The sequence below is a fragment of the Bidens hawaiensis genome, unplaced genomic scaffold (assembly GCF_021521415.1).
Source record: "Bidens hawaiensis isolate Kalapana, Puna unplaced genomic scaffold, B.hawaiensis_p1.1 tig00030498_1, whole genome shotgun sequence".
Lineage (NCBI taxonomy): Eukaryota > Viridiplantae > Streptophyta > Magnoliopsida > Asterales > Asteraceae > Bidens > Bidens hawaiensis.
In genome coordinates, this window is record NW_027495078.1 from 185,556 (window position 1) to 202,648 (window position 17,093).

The window sequence follows — 17,093 nt, forward strand, 5'->3', positions numbered from 1 at the left end:
CATAAACGGAAACTCATAAAAACAAAAGTTCTCTCTTTTATCACTAACATAAAAATTGGTTATTTTGTTTCGTCTTCTGGAAGCTCACTTAAGGGGTAGCTATGATCTAAATTTGCTTTTTTAGAGGATATTTATAAGATGATTGCTTGAGGACAATCAATGTTCAAGTGTGGGGATGTTTGATATACATATAAATATACATCTTTTCGGTATCAAATAATCTCCAAAAACTGCAATTTCTATCCAATAACATAGCATAAAAGACCACTTATCATAATAAAACATAATTTCATGTGAAACCAAGCCTCAAACGAAGAAACAAGCAAAAGGACAAAGAAAAACAGAAGAAAACACAAGAAAACAAAGAAACACGCCCCCATGCCTCAAGAAACACGCCCCCATGCTTCTGACACAAGAAAAGACAAAATCTGGAAGCAAAAGCACGGGGCCGTGCTCATCATGCACGGGGTCGTGGACGAGAACACAGAAAATACAAAGAAGAATTGAGCACATGTCACTAAAAATCACGGGGTCGTGCCTATCAACCACGGGGCCGTGGCCACGTCACAGAAAAGACAAAACAAATCTGGCACATGTCATAAAAATGCACGGGGGCGTGCTCATCAAGCACGGGGCCGTGCCTCACCATCCAGATTGTCTATAAATAGTGGCTCTTGTGCCATTTGAAGAGTGTTCCTTGAAAAGAATTCTCTCCGGTTTTCACTTATAAAAACACACACTAACACTCACTTTGAAGATCTAGTGAAGAGTTTGAAGGTTTGGAGGTCATCATCACTAGTCATCATCATCAACCATCATTACCATCATTAAGAAGAAGGATTCATCTACATTTGGTTAGATTGTTCCAAGTTTAATCATGTATTTGTTATTATCAATCATCTTAATGTTTATCACTATGCTCATTATGAGCTAAACTCCTTTTACCATCTAAAATCTATGAAGAAGCTTTGTTTTACTTGATAATTAACCAAGACATGTGATGTAGTCTAGTAAAGTACATGGTTATATTACAATTATCTTTTGATGAGAAATGTTTCACCATCTTAAATCACTAAATCAAAGTTGGTGGTTGTCAATATCTTTGGCAATCGTTCATGATCGATTCATGTTCTTGAAAGATAGAAATACTTTGATACATTATCGAAACATGGATCCTTATATTGTACTTAGAAATGATGAGATATAACTTATGGCGTATTTTTCTAAACCTTGGTAATCCGAAAATGGCTTTGCTTAGGATATCAAATTAGTTAATAAAAACCATATGTTAACGGAATGTGTAATTATAACCTACATAAATCAACCAAGGGGAGGTTGTGTGATGAACTACAACCACCCGAAGTTGTTAGAATTGGTATTTGAGAAATCGAAGTCAATCCTAATCTTTCTACTTTACGAAACTACTTGTCAACTCAAATCGACATCATTGAGATGGTATGACATTAGGAAAGGGTGGACTTTAAAATGCGCATACCATCTCCTTAGTGCCGAAGATGCTCACTTAAGGCTTAAGGAGCTATCTATCATATATTGCTACGGCAAGTTTATCACATGTCTACATATTAATTATCAATGCTAAAATGGAGTGGATTCTTGATCTTAGATGGTAACCTTCGCATAATTGAACAACTCGTTTAGAATCTTTTTTCTCGGTCACCTATATATTATATATATATAAGTATTTATATTTTATAAAATGTTTAAAAATCAACCCCAAATGATTAAAACTTCCGATTGAAGTAAAACAACGATTTATTATTAGAAACCTTTGTGTCCACGGATCGATACTTGGTTCTTACCAATACTATTCTACATATACGATAGTTACACTTGCCTATTTTGTGTGTGTTTAGTCTTTGTAGAAATCACTTTTATAAATTTAAAACACAATCTTGTGCAAAAGCTAATTATCCAACCTTTCATATTTTAAGACGCACGCGCAAGCACATCAAAGTTTTTGGCGCCGTTACCGGGGACACATGGTACGTTTCTAAGAACGATCCAAGTTTTAATTTAATCATTGTCTATAATTGTACAAATTTTTAACTTCTATTTTATTTTATCTTTTATTTTTACTAAATATTAAACTATATAATTTTACGGCTAGCCTAATTTTTAACCTTTATTTACCTTAATTTTGAAATAGTTTAACTAACTTAGACATTAGTATAGTTTAAAATAGCTTAGCCTAACTCGTAGTTTAACTTAGACTAACCTTTAGATTAACTTCAGCTAACTTTTACTTTAGTGTAATTTTGATTTAGCCTCATGTATGTCCTCTACTTTTGAGCGTGAGCTTGTTTCTCCAATTTCTGAACCAGAACGACTCTTTCGTCGACGAACTCGTAAACGGACTACAGAAACCGCAGAAGCAATCAAAGACGAATCAGTAGACGCCACCGCATCAGGAGAAAATCAAACCGAAGAAATGATGGCGGCCCAGAATAATGAGCTGAACATGAGCCAGTATGCCAAGCCATCTCTCGAAGGCTATGGCAATGGAGTGGCTCCACCCGAAATTACTGAAAATTTCGAAATCAAATCTAGCACCATTCATATGGTAGAAAATTCAGTTCAATTTCATGGTCTCCTCGACGAAGATCCTCTTTCTCACATATCTCGATTTCTACGAATCTGCGGAACTTTTAAAATCCAAAACTGTTCAGACGATCAAATCAATCTCAAACTCTTTACTTTCTCTCTAAGGGGCCAATCCCTAGAATGGATAGAATCTATTTCCTCTGGTTCCATCACCACTTGGGACCAGATGGTTGAACAGTTTCTCCTCAAATATTTTCCGCCTGACAAAACTGCCAAATACCGAGCCAGCATTACCGGATTCCGGACCGATGATGATGAGTCGTTACACGCAGCATGGGAGAGATACAAAAGTCTTCTGAGAAGATGCCCACATCATGGACTAAGCGTGTGGTTACAAGTACAAACTTTCTTTGACGCACAATCCAGTCAAAACAAACAGGCCATCGACCAGATCGCTGGTGGAGACCTGGGTTCCAAATCACTTAACGAAGTATTTGAAGTCCTGGAGAAAGCCGCAAAGAAGAGTTTCGCTTACAACCCACCAAGATCTACACCTACCCATAAATGAATACACCACGTTGACTCCAACACTCTTGTCACAACACAGCTTGAAGCTCTTTCTAAAAAATTCGAACAACTTCAAGCCGAACTATCAAAAACCAAACTCACCAGTGACACTTGTGGAGGAAGTCATAAGACGAGTGACTGTAAACAAGTCATCATGGCCATGGAAGAAGTCGATTTCATCGCTCGACAGAACAACGCTTTCAGCAATAACTACAATCCAGGAAGGAGAAACCACTCGAATTTCAGCTGGAAAGACGGAGGTAACACTCAACCTTTATCCGGATTTGAAAAGAGACCTATGAATCAACCCTTCCAACCTAAACCTCAATTTCAAGATCAAAGTTCTAGTAGCCATCAAAACGCAAGCTACTCGAAGATCGAAGAAATGCTAATCCAATTGATGACCAAAACAAATGAAGCAGAAAAGAAAGCCGACTCAAGAGCTGTTGATATCAGCGGAGTATTATTAAAATATGAAGCCGATCTCAAAAGCCAACAAGCATCGCTTCAGAACCTAGAAACCCAAATCGGACAAATTGCCCGACAATTATCCGAAAGACCACCTGGCACTCTTCCAAGCAATACAATCACCAACCCGAATGCGACCGCTAACGCCGTCACACTCAGGAGTGGTACAACCACTGTTGTTCCACCAAATTTGGAGAAAAAGTCTCCTGATGAAACACGGGAAAGACTGACCCCAACAAGTACAGTACAGCTCAAGGAACCAATCCGAACCTATGTTCTGCCTATTCCATACCCTGGAAGACTGAAGCAGGAGCGATTGGAAGCCCAGTATGGGAAGTTTCTAGAACTTTTTAAGCAACTCCATATCAACATCCCTTTTGTCGAAGCTATCGCTCAAATGCCAAAATACGCCAAGTTTCTCAAAGAAGTGCTGAAAAACAAAAGGAAGCTGGAGGAGCTCTCGCATGTCACCCTAAGTAAAGAATGTTCAGCTGTCCTCCAAAGCAAGCTACCGACAAAGATGACCGATCCAGGGAGCTTTACTATCCCTTGTCTCATAGGAAATTTATCTGTTAGCAATGCCCTGGCTGACCTAGGAGCTAGTATTAATTTGATGCCTTATGCGGTTTTTGCAAAACTAGGGATAGGAGAACCAAAGCCCACCCGCTTGAGCATCCAGTTAGCTTACCGATCCGTTAAATATCCTCGGGGCATTGTTGAAAACATGCTTGTCAAAATTGACAAGTTCGTTTTCCCAGTAGATTTTGTGATTCTAGACATGGAGGAAGACAAAAGTGTACCTCTAATTTTAGGAAGACCCTTTTTAGCCACCGTAAAGGCTATCATTGATGTTTGCACCGGCAAACTCACTCTTAGGGTCAATGACGAGGCAATCACTTTTGACATAGGAAAATCTATGCAATATCCGCAACAACACGATGACACCTTATACTGTGTTGATATCATAGACTCCATCGTAAGTTGCTATATGCGAGATTCCTTCATCAATACTCCCCTAGAAACACAAGTCTTAGACAAAACACTAAACAACCCCATTTTAGAAAATGAAAATTTCAATAATAACTACCACGAAGAATCAGAAACGCTATACGAAATCATTGAAAACAATGAAAAATCAAAACCATCAATCGAAGAACCACCAGCCTTAGAGTTAAAAGAACTGCCAAAACATCTCGAATACGCCTTTCTAGAGAAAGATTCTCAACTCCCAATAATTATTTCATCTCACCTTTCTAAAGAAGAGAAAGACGAACTTCTTAAGGTTCTTAAAAACCATAAGAAGGCTATCGCATGGAAGATCATGGATATCAAGGGCATCAATACTTCGTTTTGTACCCACAAAATCCTCATGGAGGAAGAATACAAACCCGCGGTCCAACATCAAAGACATCTCAACCCCAACATGCAAGATGTGGTGAAGAAGGAGGTAATCAAACTGCTTGATGTCGGATTAATCTACCCGATCTCGGATTCACCTTGGGTTAGTCCCGTTCAGGTAGTACCTAAGAAGGGAGGAATGACAGTCATAATGAACGAGAAGGACGAACTAATACCAATGAGGACCATCACAGGCTGGCGAGTTTGCATCGATTACCGGAAGCTTAATGATGCCACAAGAAAATATCATTTTTCACTTCCTTTCATAGATCAAATGCTCGAACGATTATCTGGAAAAATGTTCTACTGTTTTCTTGATGGATTTTCCGGATACTCTCAGATTCCCATTGCTTCTGAAGATCAGGAGAAAACTACTTTTACATATCCATACGGAACCTTCGCTTACCGAAGAATGCCATTTGGATTATGTAATGCTCCAGCCACCTTCCAACGCTGCATGGTGGCCATCTTTCATGAAATGATCGAAAACTCTATGCAAGTTTTCATGGACGACTTCTCAGTCTTGGGAGATTCCTTCGATCATTGTCTGAAAAACCTAGACAAAATGCTAGCTAGGTGTGAAGAAGTAAATCTAGTGCTCAACTGGGAAAAATGCCACTTTATGGTAAAGGAAGGCATTGTTCTAGATCACAAGATTTCTCAAAACGGACTAGAAGTTGATAGGGCCAAAATAGAAACCATATCCAAACTCCCACCACCAACTTCAGTCAAAGCCATTAGAAGTTTTCTAGGTCACGCCGGCTTCTACCGCCGCTTCATAAAAGACTTCTCAAAAATCTCAAGACCTATGACCAAACTTCTAGAGAAAGACACACCATTCGTCCTCTCTGAGGAATGTGTTGAGTCATTCAATACACTAAAAGACAAACTTGTCAACGCACCAATCATGACCACACCCGACTGGACCCTTCCATTCAAAATCATGTGCGATGCGAGTGACTTTGCAGTTAGAGCTGTACTCGGACAACGCAAAGAAAAACACTTTCACCCAATTTACTGTGCCAGTAAAACTCTTAACGATGCACAGGAGAATTATACCACAACTGAAAAAGAGTTACTAGCAATAGTATTTGCCTTTGAAAAATTTAGATCATACCTAGTTCTTTCCAAAACCATAGTTTACACCGATCATGCCGCAATACGATACCTATTCAACAAACAAGATGCCAAACCTAGCTCATCCGATGAATCCTACTACTCCAAGAATTTGACATCGAAGTTAAAGACAAGAAGGGAGCAGAAAATGTAGTCGCAGACCATCTTTCACGATTAGAATGTCCAACTCCCGAAGAGCTTCAAGAAGAAATTATCAACGATAATTTCCCACATGAGGTACTCATGCACATTCAAGGAGTGATAGAAGAAAAGGACGAAAGTCCTTGGTATGCCAACTTCGCCAATTACTTAGCTTATAGGATCCTCAGAAAAGGACTTACCCATCAACAGCGGAAGAAATTCTTCTCCGATCTTAAGTTTTACTTATGGGAAGATCCATACGTGTCTAGGATAGGTGTGGATCAAATCATTCATAGGTGCGTAGCAGGAAAAGAGGCCTTAGACATTCTCAAACATTGCCATGAAGGACCAACAAGCGGACACCACGGTACCGCCACCACGGTCAGGAAAGTGTTTGATGCAGGATTTTTCTGGCACACTATATACAAGGATACACATACTTTGATCCAAGCATGCGATGCTTGTCAAAAAGCCGGGAAAATCTCATCAAAAAATGAGATGGCTCAAAGAGGCATTCAAATTTGTGAAATCTTTGATGTATGGGGGATAGATTTCATGGGGCCATTTCCCAACTCATTCGGAAATAAATACATCCTTGTAGCAGTCGACTACGTGTCTAAATGGGTAGAAGCACAAGCTCTTCCCACCAACGATGCTCGAGTAGTTGTACGATTTCTGAAAAAGTTATTCTCAAGATTTGGTACTCCAAAAGCCCTCATCAGCGACAGAGGTACTCACTTCTGTAACACCCTGATGGACATGGTCTTAGCACGGTATGGGTTTCACCACCGACTGGCAACACCATATCACCCGCAGACCAGTGGGCAGGTGGAGGTCTCAAACCGAGGAATTAAGAGGATTTTAGAAAGAAGTGTGGGGATGAATCGCAAAAATTGGGCAGAAAAGTTAGATGACGCATTGTGGGCCCTCAGGACGGCCTACAAAACTCCCATAGGAACGACACCCTTCAAGCTCGTCTACGGGAAGGCATGTCATCTACCAGTGGAATTAAAACACAAAGCTTATTGGGCTCTCAGAGCAGTGAATTTTGATCTAACTTCCGCTGGAGCAAACCGGGAAGATCAAATTCGTGAGCTCGAGGAACTGAGAACAATGGCCTACCAAAATTCCTGGTCCTACAAAGAAAAGACTAAACGAATACACGACGCTCATTTAAAAGGAAATAAGAAATTTCAAGCCGGCGATCGTGTACTGTTATACAACGCTCGTTTACGTATTTTCCCAGGAAAACTGAAATCCCGATGGACAGGTCCATACGTAGTTGAAACAGTTTTTGACTATGAAACCATTGAAATTTCAAGTTCAAACGGCCAAAAGTTCAAAGTCAATGGACATCGATTAAAACCATACATCGACGGTCCACTTAAAGAAGTTTTGGAGGTACTAACCCTCCAATATTTTTAAATAAGACATTAAGGAAACAAGGTCAGGCCAAGACCTTCACAAAAGTAGGCCTTGTAAATATTGTTTTGTTTAATATATATATATATATATATATATATATATATATATATATATAAATTTCATAAAACCACGGGGGCGTACTCCTTAAAGCACGGTCCTGTGCCTTAAAATGCGGGCCGGCATTTACGCTGCAAAAATCTCAGTCAGACTGATTTGTAACAGAATTGTCAGAGTATATACACGGGGGCGTGCTTATAAAAGCACGGTACCGTGCTCGGTCTCCTGTTAGGTTATAAAAGGCACCTTGTGTCATTGCATTCCTTGCACAAACCAAAACAAAAACCAAAAACTTCTGTTAATTCAGCATGCCAACTGAGATGAATGAAGCAATTCCCGTTTCCCGACATCCGAGAAACGATGCCCGCCATGTTTCCAAAACCGAGCTTCTCTTGAAACTTCAAGAACTCGTGAGAGAACTCACCGAAATGAATTTCCTCGCGGAGATGCGTCTCGTGCAACTCACCGAATCGGTTGAAAACATGAAAATGGAACTCCAATACATCAACGAACAACTCCAGTTTCAAGTTCTCGGTTTCACGTATTTTCCACCACCAGGACCGTTCGAAGGAGGAGAGCCTTTCGGAGAACTCTAGGAAACTTAATTTTATGTTTTTAATTGTTAAAAAGTGCATTAAGCACAATATGTTAGGATTTCGGGCTTAACCCGATTATTTTATTTTCTTAGGAAACCCGGGCTTATCCCGTAACTGTTCTAGGATCTTTATTTAATGAAAAGTAATCTTTAGATGACCAAACTTCCAAATTATTACAATAAACGTCATTCTAAAAATTCCAGATCGTGAATGATGTTGAAAACTAAAAAAGAAATACACTATGACAAAAAGCACGGGCCGTGCTTTCCTAAGCACGAGGCCGTGGTCACCCCGGAATCTTCAGCATGATACGCGCTGACTCCGTACAATTCTCTGACTCAGAAACATTTATTCCTCTAGCAGTATGGGGCCGTGCTCCAATAAACACGGTGTCGTGTTCAACTTTCTAGTCTCTATATAATGCATGCATAAATTCACTATTCCATTCACACCAAACAAAAACTACCTAAATGGAAGGAAAACGGGTTGAATGGAAGCCAGTGAAGAAGGGGAAACAACATGAATCTTCCTTCCTTGAGGAACAAATCATGAGACTCCAATGCATCGTAAGAGACCAAGTTGAGAGCAACATGCAAACCGAGGCTCGAGTAGTCGAGCTGATTAACAAAGTCGACCTGCTCAGGTTCGAGAACTTCCATGTTGTGGATGACCACCACAAAAATGTGACTACCAAACTTAACTTTCTCAACCGAGAACTCGTCACGCTCAACAAAAAGCTTGACGAACTTTTGGAAGCCAAACGAGCACCACCACACATCCAGGACTTGTTCGAGGGTGGTGGTCGTTGAAGTTCTGACTTTGTTTCGTGTTGAAGTTGTTCCCGCTAGTATTATGTGTTAGGATCCGAGAGTTGTTGTTGTACTTTTCATTTTATCTATCTTTAAATTATGTCTTTAATTTTATGTTTTAATGAAATTTAGGATTTTTAATTACCATGTCAAAATAACCAGAAAATAAAAAAACAGTTAAAAGCAAACCAGCTCGACAAAATAAACAAAACAGTACTGTCTGCATTAAGCAGCACGGTACCGTGCTCCAAAAGCACAGGGCCGTGTTTTTGGTGTTAGGGCAGCTACGAGTTTTAACTTTGATAAAATAACTTTTTAACACATCCAACCCTAATTTCACTGCATTCTAAACCGAGAACCGCCAACCTTCAACCATTTTGCAAATTTCTTCATCTAATCTTCAATCCTAAATCTAAGGTATGTTAATTTAACAATTGCATTACTCATATTCGTCATTCTAGGTTTAGATTTACCCTAAAGTTGTTCAAATCAACCAAATCGGGTCAAAACCCGAAAAGGGTATGGGTTATTATGCTTGATTATGATGAATAGATTGTTGAATGTTTGATGGTTAGGGATTAATTGAAAGAAACAATTCGGGTTTTGGGTGTTTGAATAAATGCCCGACAAACCATTAAACCCAATTGATATAACCGGTTAGAAATGAGGGTTCGAGTCTAAGTAAGTTAGAAATCGGTATTAAAAACACGATCCGTGCACAAAACAACACAAGCCGTGGTCAACCAAAAGTCAAACATCAAAGGAATTGAACCAGAAGCAGTAGCACGGTACTGTGCTCCTGAAAGCACGCCGCTGTGCTTTTCCCTCTGTTTCAGCAAATTGAAAAAATTTTCATGAGTTCTGACAAATATAGGTTTAAATTGCAGATGGCCGAGTATGGGGAAGAAGTTCATGCATTTTTAGTCTTCACCGGACATGATGCAAGAGATAGGCAAGCCAATGAAAGACTAAGCCATTTGAACAAGCGAATCCCTGAACCAAATTTCTATGCTTGCCAAAACACCCTACGCCAAGTTAATCAATGGAACCGATACAACATGTTTGTAACAGGGCCGTGGAAAAGGGTTTTTGAGCAAACAGAAGAGGTCGTGACGGAACTAACAAAGGAATTTTTAGCATCCTTTAACATAAAGAATAATTCTTATATGTGGGATAAAGATGCAATTGAGTTTAGGTGTGGAGGTGTGTGGCGCAGAACGTCTTTCACCCAACTCGGGATTGATATGGGAATTTACACAAAAGAAGAAACAGAACAAGTAATCTGGACCCACGCAAGGGTAGGATTAGAAAAGGAAGACAATAACTGGCTTGGAGATACACAGACACGAGCATGGGAATTGTTGGGCTTCGAGGATGAAACAAACCACATCAATGCGTCAAAAAGCACAACCTTACGAGATCCATTGATGAAATATATTCATCAGCTACTAAGCAAGACGCTAACAGCACGTGGCAGAAATAAAGGACTGGTGAATTTACGGGATTTGTGGGCACTTTACTGCATAAGAAATGAAATTGATTGCAACATTACTTATCTCTTCTGTCAACTTTTCAGAACTAATGCAACAGCTGTAGATCCAAGGTCTCCACTCTTCGGTGGCGCATGGATCTACAAGCTTTACAAAGCTTATGATGTAGACGTGGAAGGGACCGAAAATCCGAAACCTATTGCTCTTGACCTCAACCTCTGTTAAAGGTTGCAGATGGCTGAAATCCTTAGTGTAGAACCAGAAATTTGGAGGTTCGTGAACAGTCGCGGCCACATTTAGGACCCGAAAATCCAGTTAGAAATGATGATGGAAGACGAACGGAGGAAAAGAATGGAAGCTGAGTACAAACGAACAAGGATCCGTTTGACCTGGACACGGGTAACTGATGACTGACGGCACGGGTAGGTTGGGCATGGGCACGGGCATGGGATGGCGTTATTTTACGAACTTATTATTATGTGTGTTTTGAACAATTTACTTTTCATCGTACTTGTTTATTTGTGTTTATGTTGGTTTGGATACTATTATGGCCATGAGTGCCAAAGACATTATGCTAGGTACTAATTTAGCCCGAAAGGGCAAGGGATGGATGATTCCATACCCAATTTTCAGCAGTTTATGCTTGGTTGTTTGTGGATGTTTGCAATTTTATATTATACAGGTACAAAAACAGGAAAACGGACGAAAAACAGGGGACGTTCTGTCAAAATTTTGTTAACCCGTAGGGAAGTAACTCTCCATTTTTACCCATAATACTCAATTACAATTTTGATATTTTCATGAATCTTGTCACATTGAGGACAATGTGAGATTCAAGTGTGGGGATGAGAATTACTTGACCAATTGTTTGTCCAACTAATTATAAAAAATTCTCTAAAACAAATATTTTTGCAGTAGACAAAGATTATTCTAAACCTAAAAAGAAATCCAAGAAATTTTTTTTGCAAATAACCAATCATTTAAAAGTGAAAAAGTAAGAAAAAGTTTTGTAATATTGAGAATAATATTATGCAAAATATGGCGTTAATACCCAATTCCTCCGTTACTATGAGATAAACCTCATGTCGTATAAATATTTTTTCGGAAGCTTTGAGTGAGTCATATGTTTCATGTGATTTAGAACTTGTCGCAATTATTCATTTCAAGACTGAACGAAGAGTTGTATAAGGAAGAAGGTAATATCTACACAATTCCATCAAACCCATTACCAAAATTACAAAACCCAAAAAAAAACCGATCACTTTATCCATTTTCACCGGTAAAATACAACACTGGTATTTTACCGGCAGACCCTAAAGAACTGGAAATGCATTCTTTTGATTTCAATTTCCTTTGCTGTATACACTTCACAAAACCTAGGTTGCCTCCAGAACTTAGGGAGAGAATCTTTCTCTTTAGCAATGAGGTGAGGAAAAAGTGGCGCCAAAACGAACAAAGGCCACCATTCTGTGGAATTTCCAAAAACGCAATGAAGAGAAGAGCAAAAAGATATGAACGATGTTTAGGTTGTGGAAACTGGTCCCACGAAGGAAGATGTAGAAAAAGTCAAACTCAGTCTCAGCATGAATATACCGAACTAATAAGGGTGGGGACTATTAGGCTCAATGCCGAACGATCCATTAGAGTTGGAAGTTATATTCAGAAAAGGATTGAGGAAGAATTGATCCACATCCTCGATAAAACTGCTCTTGACGATCTGATCTTAAAAGAGTCATTAGGTACTTAAAAAAATATATATATATCTCGAAGAAAAAGGAGCTAACCATCGAAGACATCTCAAAACTCCCAACAAACGGTGGAAGTTATATTTACTATTAACCCTTGAACCACCACAAAATACCAATTCCGACTCCCACTAAACCAAAACCCCTTTTTTACCTTTTGATCTATGCAACCCTTCAAAAAGGTAGAGATTTGAACTTGTTACAAGCTTATTTATCACATGTTACATTTTGGCTAAGAGTGTTCACATACTTACATCACAGGTATGATCAGATATAAAACCGAGTGTGAGTGAACATTGTGAGAACGTGACGTTTTGCATAAACGGAAACTCATAAAAACAAAAGTTCTCTCTTTTATCACTAACATAAAAATTGGTTATTTTGTTTCGTCTTCTTGAAGCTCACTTAAGGGGTAGCTATGATCTAAATTTGCTTTTTTAGAGGATATTTATAAGATGATTGCTTGAGGACAAGCAATGTTCAAGTGTGGGGATGTTTGATGTACATATAAATATACATCTTTTCGGTATCAAATAATCTCTAAAAACTGCAATTTCTATCCAATAACATAGCATAAAAGACCACTTATCATAATAAAACATAATTTCATGTGAAACCAAGCCTCAAACGAAGAAACAAGCAAAAAGACGAAGAAAAACAGAAGAAAACACAAGAAAACAAAGAAACGCCCCCATGCCTCAAGAAACACGCCCCCATGCTTCTGACACAAGAAAAGACAAAATCTGGAAGCAAAAGCACGGGGCCGTGCTCATCATGCACGGGGTCGTAGACGAGAACACAGAAAATACAAAGAAGAATTGAGCACATGTCACTAAAAATCACGGGGTCGTGCCTACCAACCACGGGGCCGTGGCCACGTCACAGAAAAGACAAAACAAATCTGGCACATGTCATAAAAATGCACGGGGGAGTGCTCATCAAGCACGGGGCCATGCCTCACCATCCAGATTGCCTATAAATAGTGGCTCTTGTGCCATTTGAAGAGTGTTCCTTGAAAAGAATTCTCTCCGGTTTTCACTTATAAAAACACACCCTAACACTCACTTTGAAGATCTAGTGAAGAGTTTGAAGGTTTGGAGGTCATCATCACTAATCATCATCATCAACCATCATTACCATCATTAAGAAGAAGGATTCATCTACATTTGGTTAGATTGTTCCAAGTTTAATCATGTATTTGTTATTATCAATCATCTTAATGTTTATCACTATGCTCATTATGAGCTAAACTCCTTTTACCATCTAAAATCTATGAAGAAGCTTTGTTTTACTTGATAATTAACCAAGACATGTGATGTAGTCTAGTAAAGTACATGGTTATATTACAATTATCTTTTGATGAGAAATGTTTCACCATCTTAAATCACTAAATCAAAGTTGGTGGTTGTCAATATCTTTGGCAATCGTTCATGATCGATTCATGTTCTTGAAAGATAGAAATACTTTGATACATTATCAGAACATGGATCCTTATATTGTACTTAGAAATGATGAGATATAAGTTATGGTGTATTTCTCTAAACCTTGGTAATCCGAAAATGGCTTTGCTTAGGATATCAAATTAGTTAAAGAAACCAAATGTTAACGGAATGTGTAATTATAACCTACATAAACCAAGCAAGGGGAGGTTGTGTGATGAACTACAACCACCCGAAGTTGTTAGAATTGGTATTTGATAAATCGAAGTCAATCCTAATCTTTTTACTTTACGAAACTACTTGTCAACTCAAATCGACATCAATGAGATGGTATGACATTAGGAAAGGGTGGACTTTAAAATGCGTATACCATCTCCTTAGTGCCGAAGATGCTCACTTAAGGCTTAATGAGCTATCTATCATATATTGCTACGGCAAGTTTATCACATGTCTACATATTAATTATCAATGCTAAAATGGAGTGGATTCTTGATCTTAGATGGTAACCTTCGCATAATTGAACAACTCGTTTAGAATCTCTTTTCTCGGTCACCTATATATTATATATATAAGTATTTATATTTTACAAAAATTTTAAAAATCAACCCCAAAATGATTTAAACTTCCGATTGAAGTAAAACAACAATTTATTATTAGAAACCTTTGTGTCCACGGATCGATACTTGGTTCTTACCAATACTATTCTACATATACGATAGGTACACTTGCCTATTTTGTGTGTGTTTAGTCTTTGTAGAAATCACTTTTATAAATTTAAAACACGATCTTGTGCAAAAGCTAATTATCCAACCTTTCATATTTTAAGACGCACGCGCAAGGACATCAAGTTCCAAAATATCTTCGCTAACATATTTTAGATATACCTCAAATGTAGGTTCTTCACTATAACTTTGATTTTTCGTTAGTAACCTCGACATGTTCCTCCTTGACCTCTTCCTCACTCTAATCGTCCCTCAAAGTGTAAAAAAATATTTGTTTAACACATTGCTAAACTATACATAACAGTAACCAAGTTCACTAAGCATGTTTATAAATGCAAAACTACTAAATTACCTTAATTTGTTTATAATAAGTGTCTTTGATCCTTCCCAATGCGATACTTACGTTTACTTCATCTTTGGCATCATATTGTGTTTGGTCCGCAACCTCACAAAGATTTGCTTTTATTCGTCTGTATTGCTTTGCAACTATGGGGTGAGCACATATGGAAAGAATAAAATTAAAATATGAGGTTATATCAATATAATGTAAATGCTATGCTAATCAAAGATTGATATAAAACTATATGAAAACTTATCTTACTTTTTGCATCAAAGAGTGTGCAAGATAGGGGATTCTTAAATGCTAGGAAAACTCAAATATATGTAAATTGTGTTATCATCTCCAGCAACTGATCGCCATCAATTGCCAAGACCTGGATTCTCTTCTTAAAGAATTTAGGAATCTATCAAACCTTAAAATCTTGTGCCTTTATTGCTGCATAAAACTAAAAGAATTACCTAAATGAGGCAGAACCCTGGGTAAATGTGAATACTTGATGTATCTGATTACGATTGAATGTATACACAAAGTTTCCCTAAGTAAACCACAAACAACACTAACGTAAACTAATTTAGTGCCTAACCGAAAGGTAAAAGAAAGGCAACCGCAAGAACAAATATACAATATTATAGACAAAGAAAAAAAGGGCATATGAAGTTGACATCATTTTGTAGGTAAAAGTAAATCAGATATCATGGAACAAAGAAAACAATTACAAAACAGATAAACCAAAGAAAGAGACAACTAAAGCTCTATATAAGCTATATCCATCATACAGTCAATAGAAAATAACCAAACACAGATAGATAGTAACCTACTGATACAAAGAAAGCAGAACCATAGAAACAAACAAAACCCTAAGGATACGGAAACTACATATAGCAACCAAAAACCAATTCAAGCCACATCTGACCACAAAATTAATCGTTAGTTGATATATTCAAGCCCTAAATGAAGCAAAAATAATAGTAAATCTACAGTAAACAAACCCCTAATTGTTGGACTCTTTTTTTCCGGAGAATAATCGAACCTTTTTGAGGAGATGCCCAAACATGCAAATGCCAACCGAAAAATTATGGAACGAAAAACAGACGTTGCGATGCTGCGACGATGGCCTGCCGTTGGCGCCGATGTGATAGGATTAAATCGAGAGATTTGGACTGAAACGTTTCATGCTACTTTAGTTGACATCATCTTTTCTGCAATAGTGGAGGAAGAATCAAAACGATGGACACGTGTGAAAACCACGTATTGAAGAAAACAGTGCATCAACAAAATGTACAACATGCATTAAAACTTGCTCATAAATTCTACAATAACCTTTGTGAGAGGCACTGACAATGTATTTTAATCATATATATAATAGGCCTGTAACTTCAATTTTGATATTTACTTATTTTTTTATCTCCCCATTAATGTTAATGAATGAATCGTTAGGATTTACATTTAATAAAAATATTGAATTCATATATTGAAATGACTTAAAAGATAAGGACTATATATTGAAATGTTTGAAAAAAAGGTAGTAGGGTTATGAGATTGACAAGTGGCAAGAATGAGTAGTATTTTATTAGAGTAGATAGAATATATTACAACAATTACTACATGATTTTCTCCATGATTTTAATAGTATGACTATGAAAACGTAAATACAGTTAATTACATAAATCAATCATAGCTGATTACTTCCCGAATACCCCCCTTCAATCGAAACGATGGTGGGCTAAGTCGCAACATAGCACAGAGTGTTTAAAAAGGAGTGTGTGGAAGGCTTTTCGTAAAAATATATTCCAAGTGCCAACTGACTGGTAGGTACAAACTTGGTATATAATTTGCACGAAGTGAAAAGCTCTATGACAAAGTGATAATCGAGATCAATATGCTTGGCACGTTTATGAGAACCCGGATTTTGGGTCATAAACAAAGAGCTTCATTGTCACAAAGAAGATTAAGTCTATTGGGTGGTAAATCATTCAATTATTGTAACAGGTGGGTAATCCACATGCATTTGCGGTCGTGTTAGCCATAGCTCAATATTCAGATTCACGGCTAGATTGAGACACGGTTGGTTGTTTCTTTGCACTCAACGAGACTAGATTGCCTCCAATAAAAATGGAATAGCCATAGGTGGAGTGACATGTTTCAAGACAAAGAGCCTAATGACATCCGAGTATCCAACTAAAGAGGATTTTACAGGCCGAGTAAAGTGAATACCGAA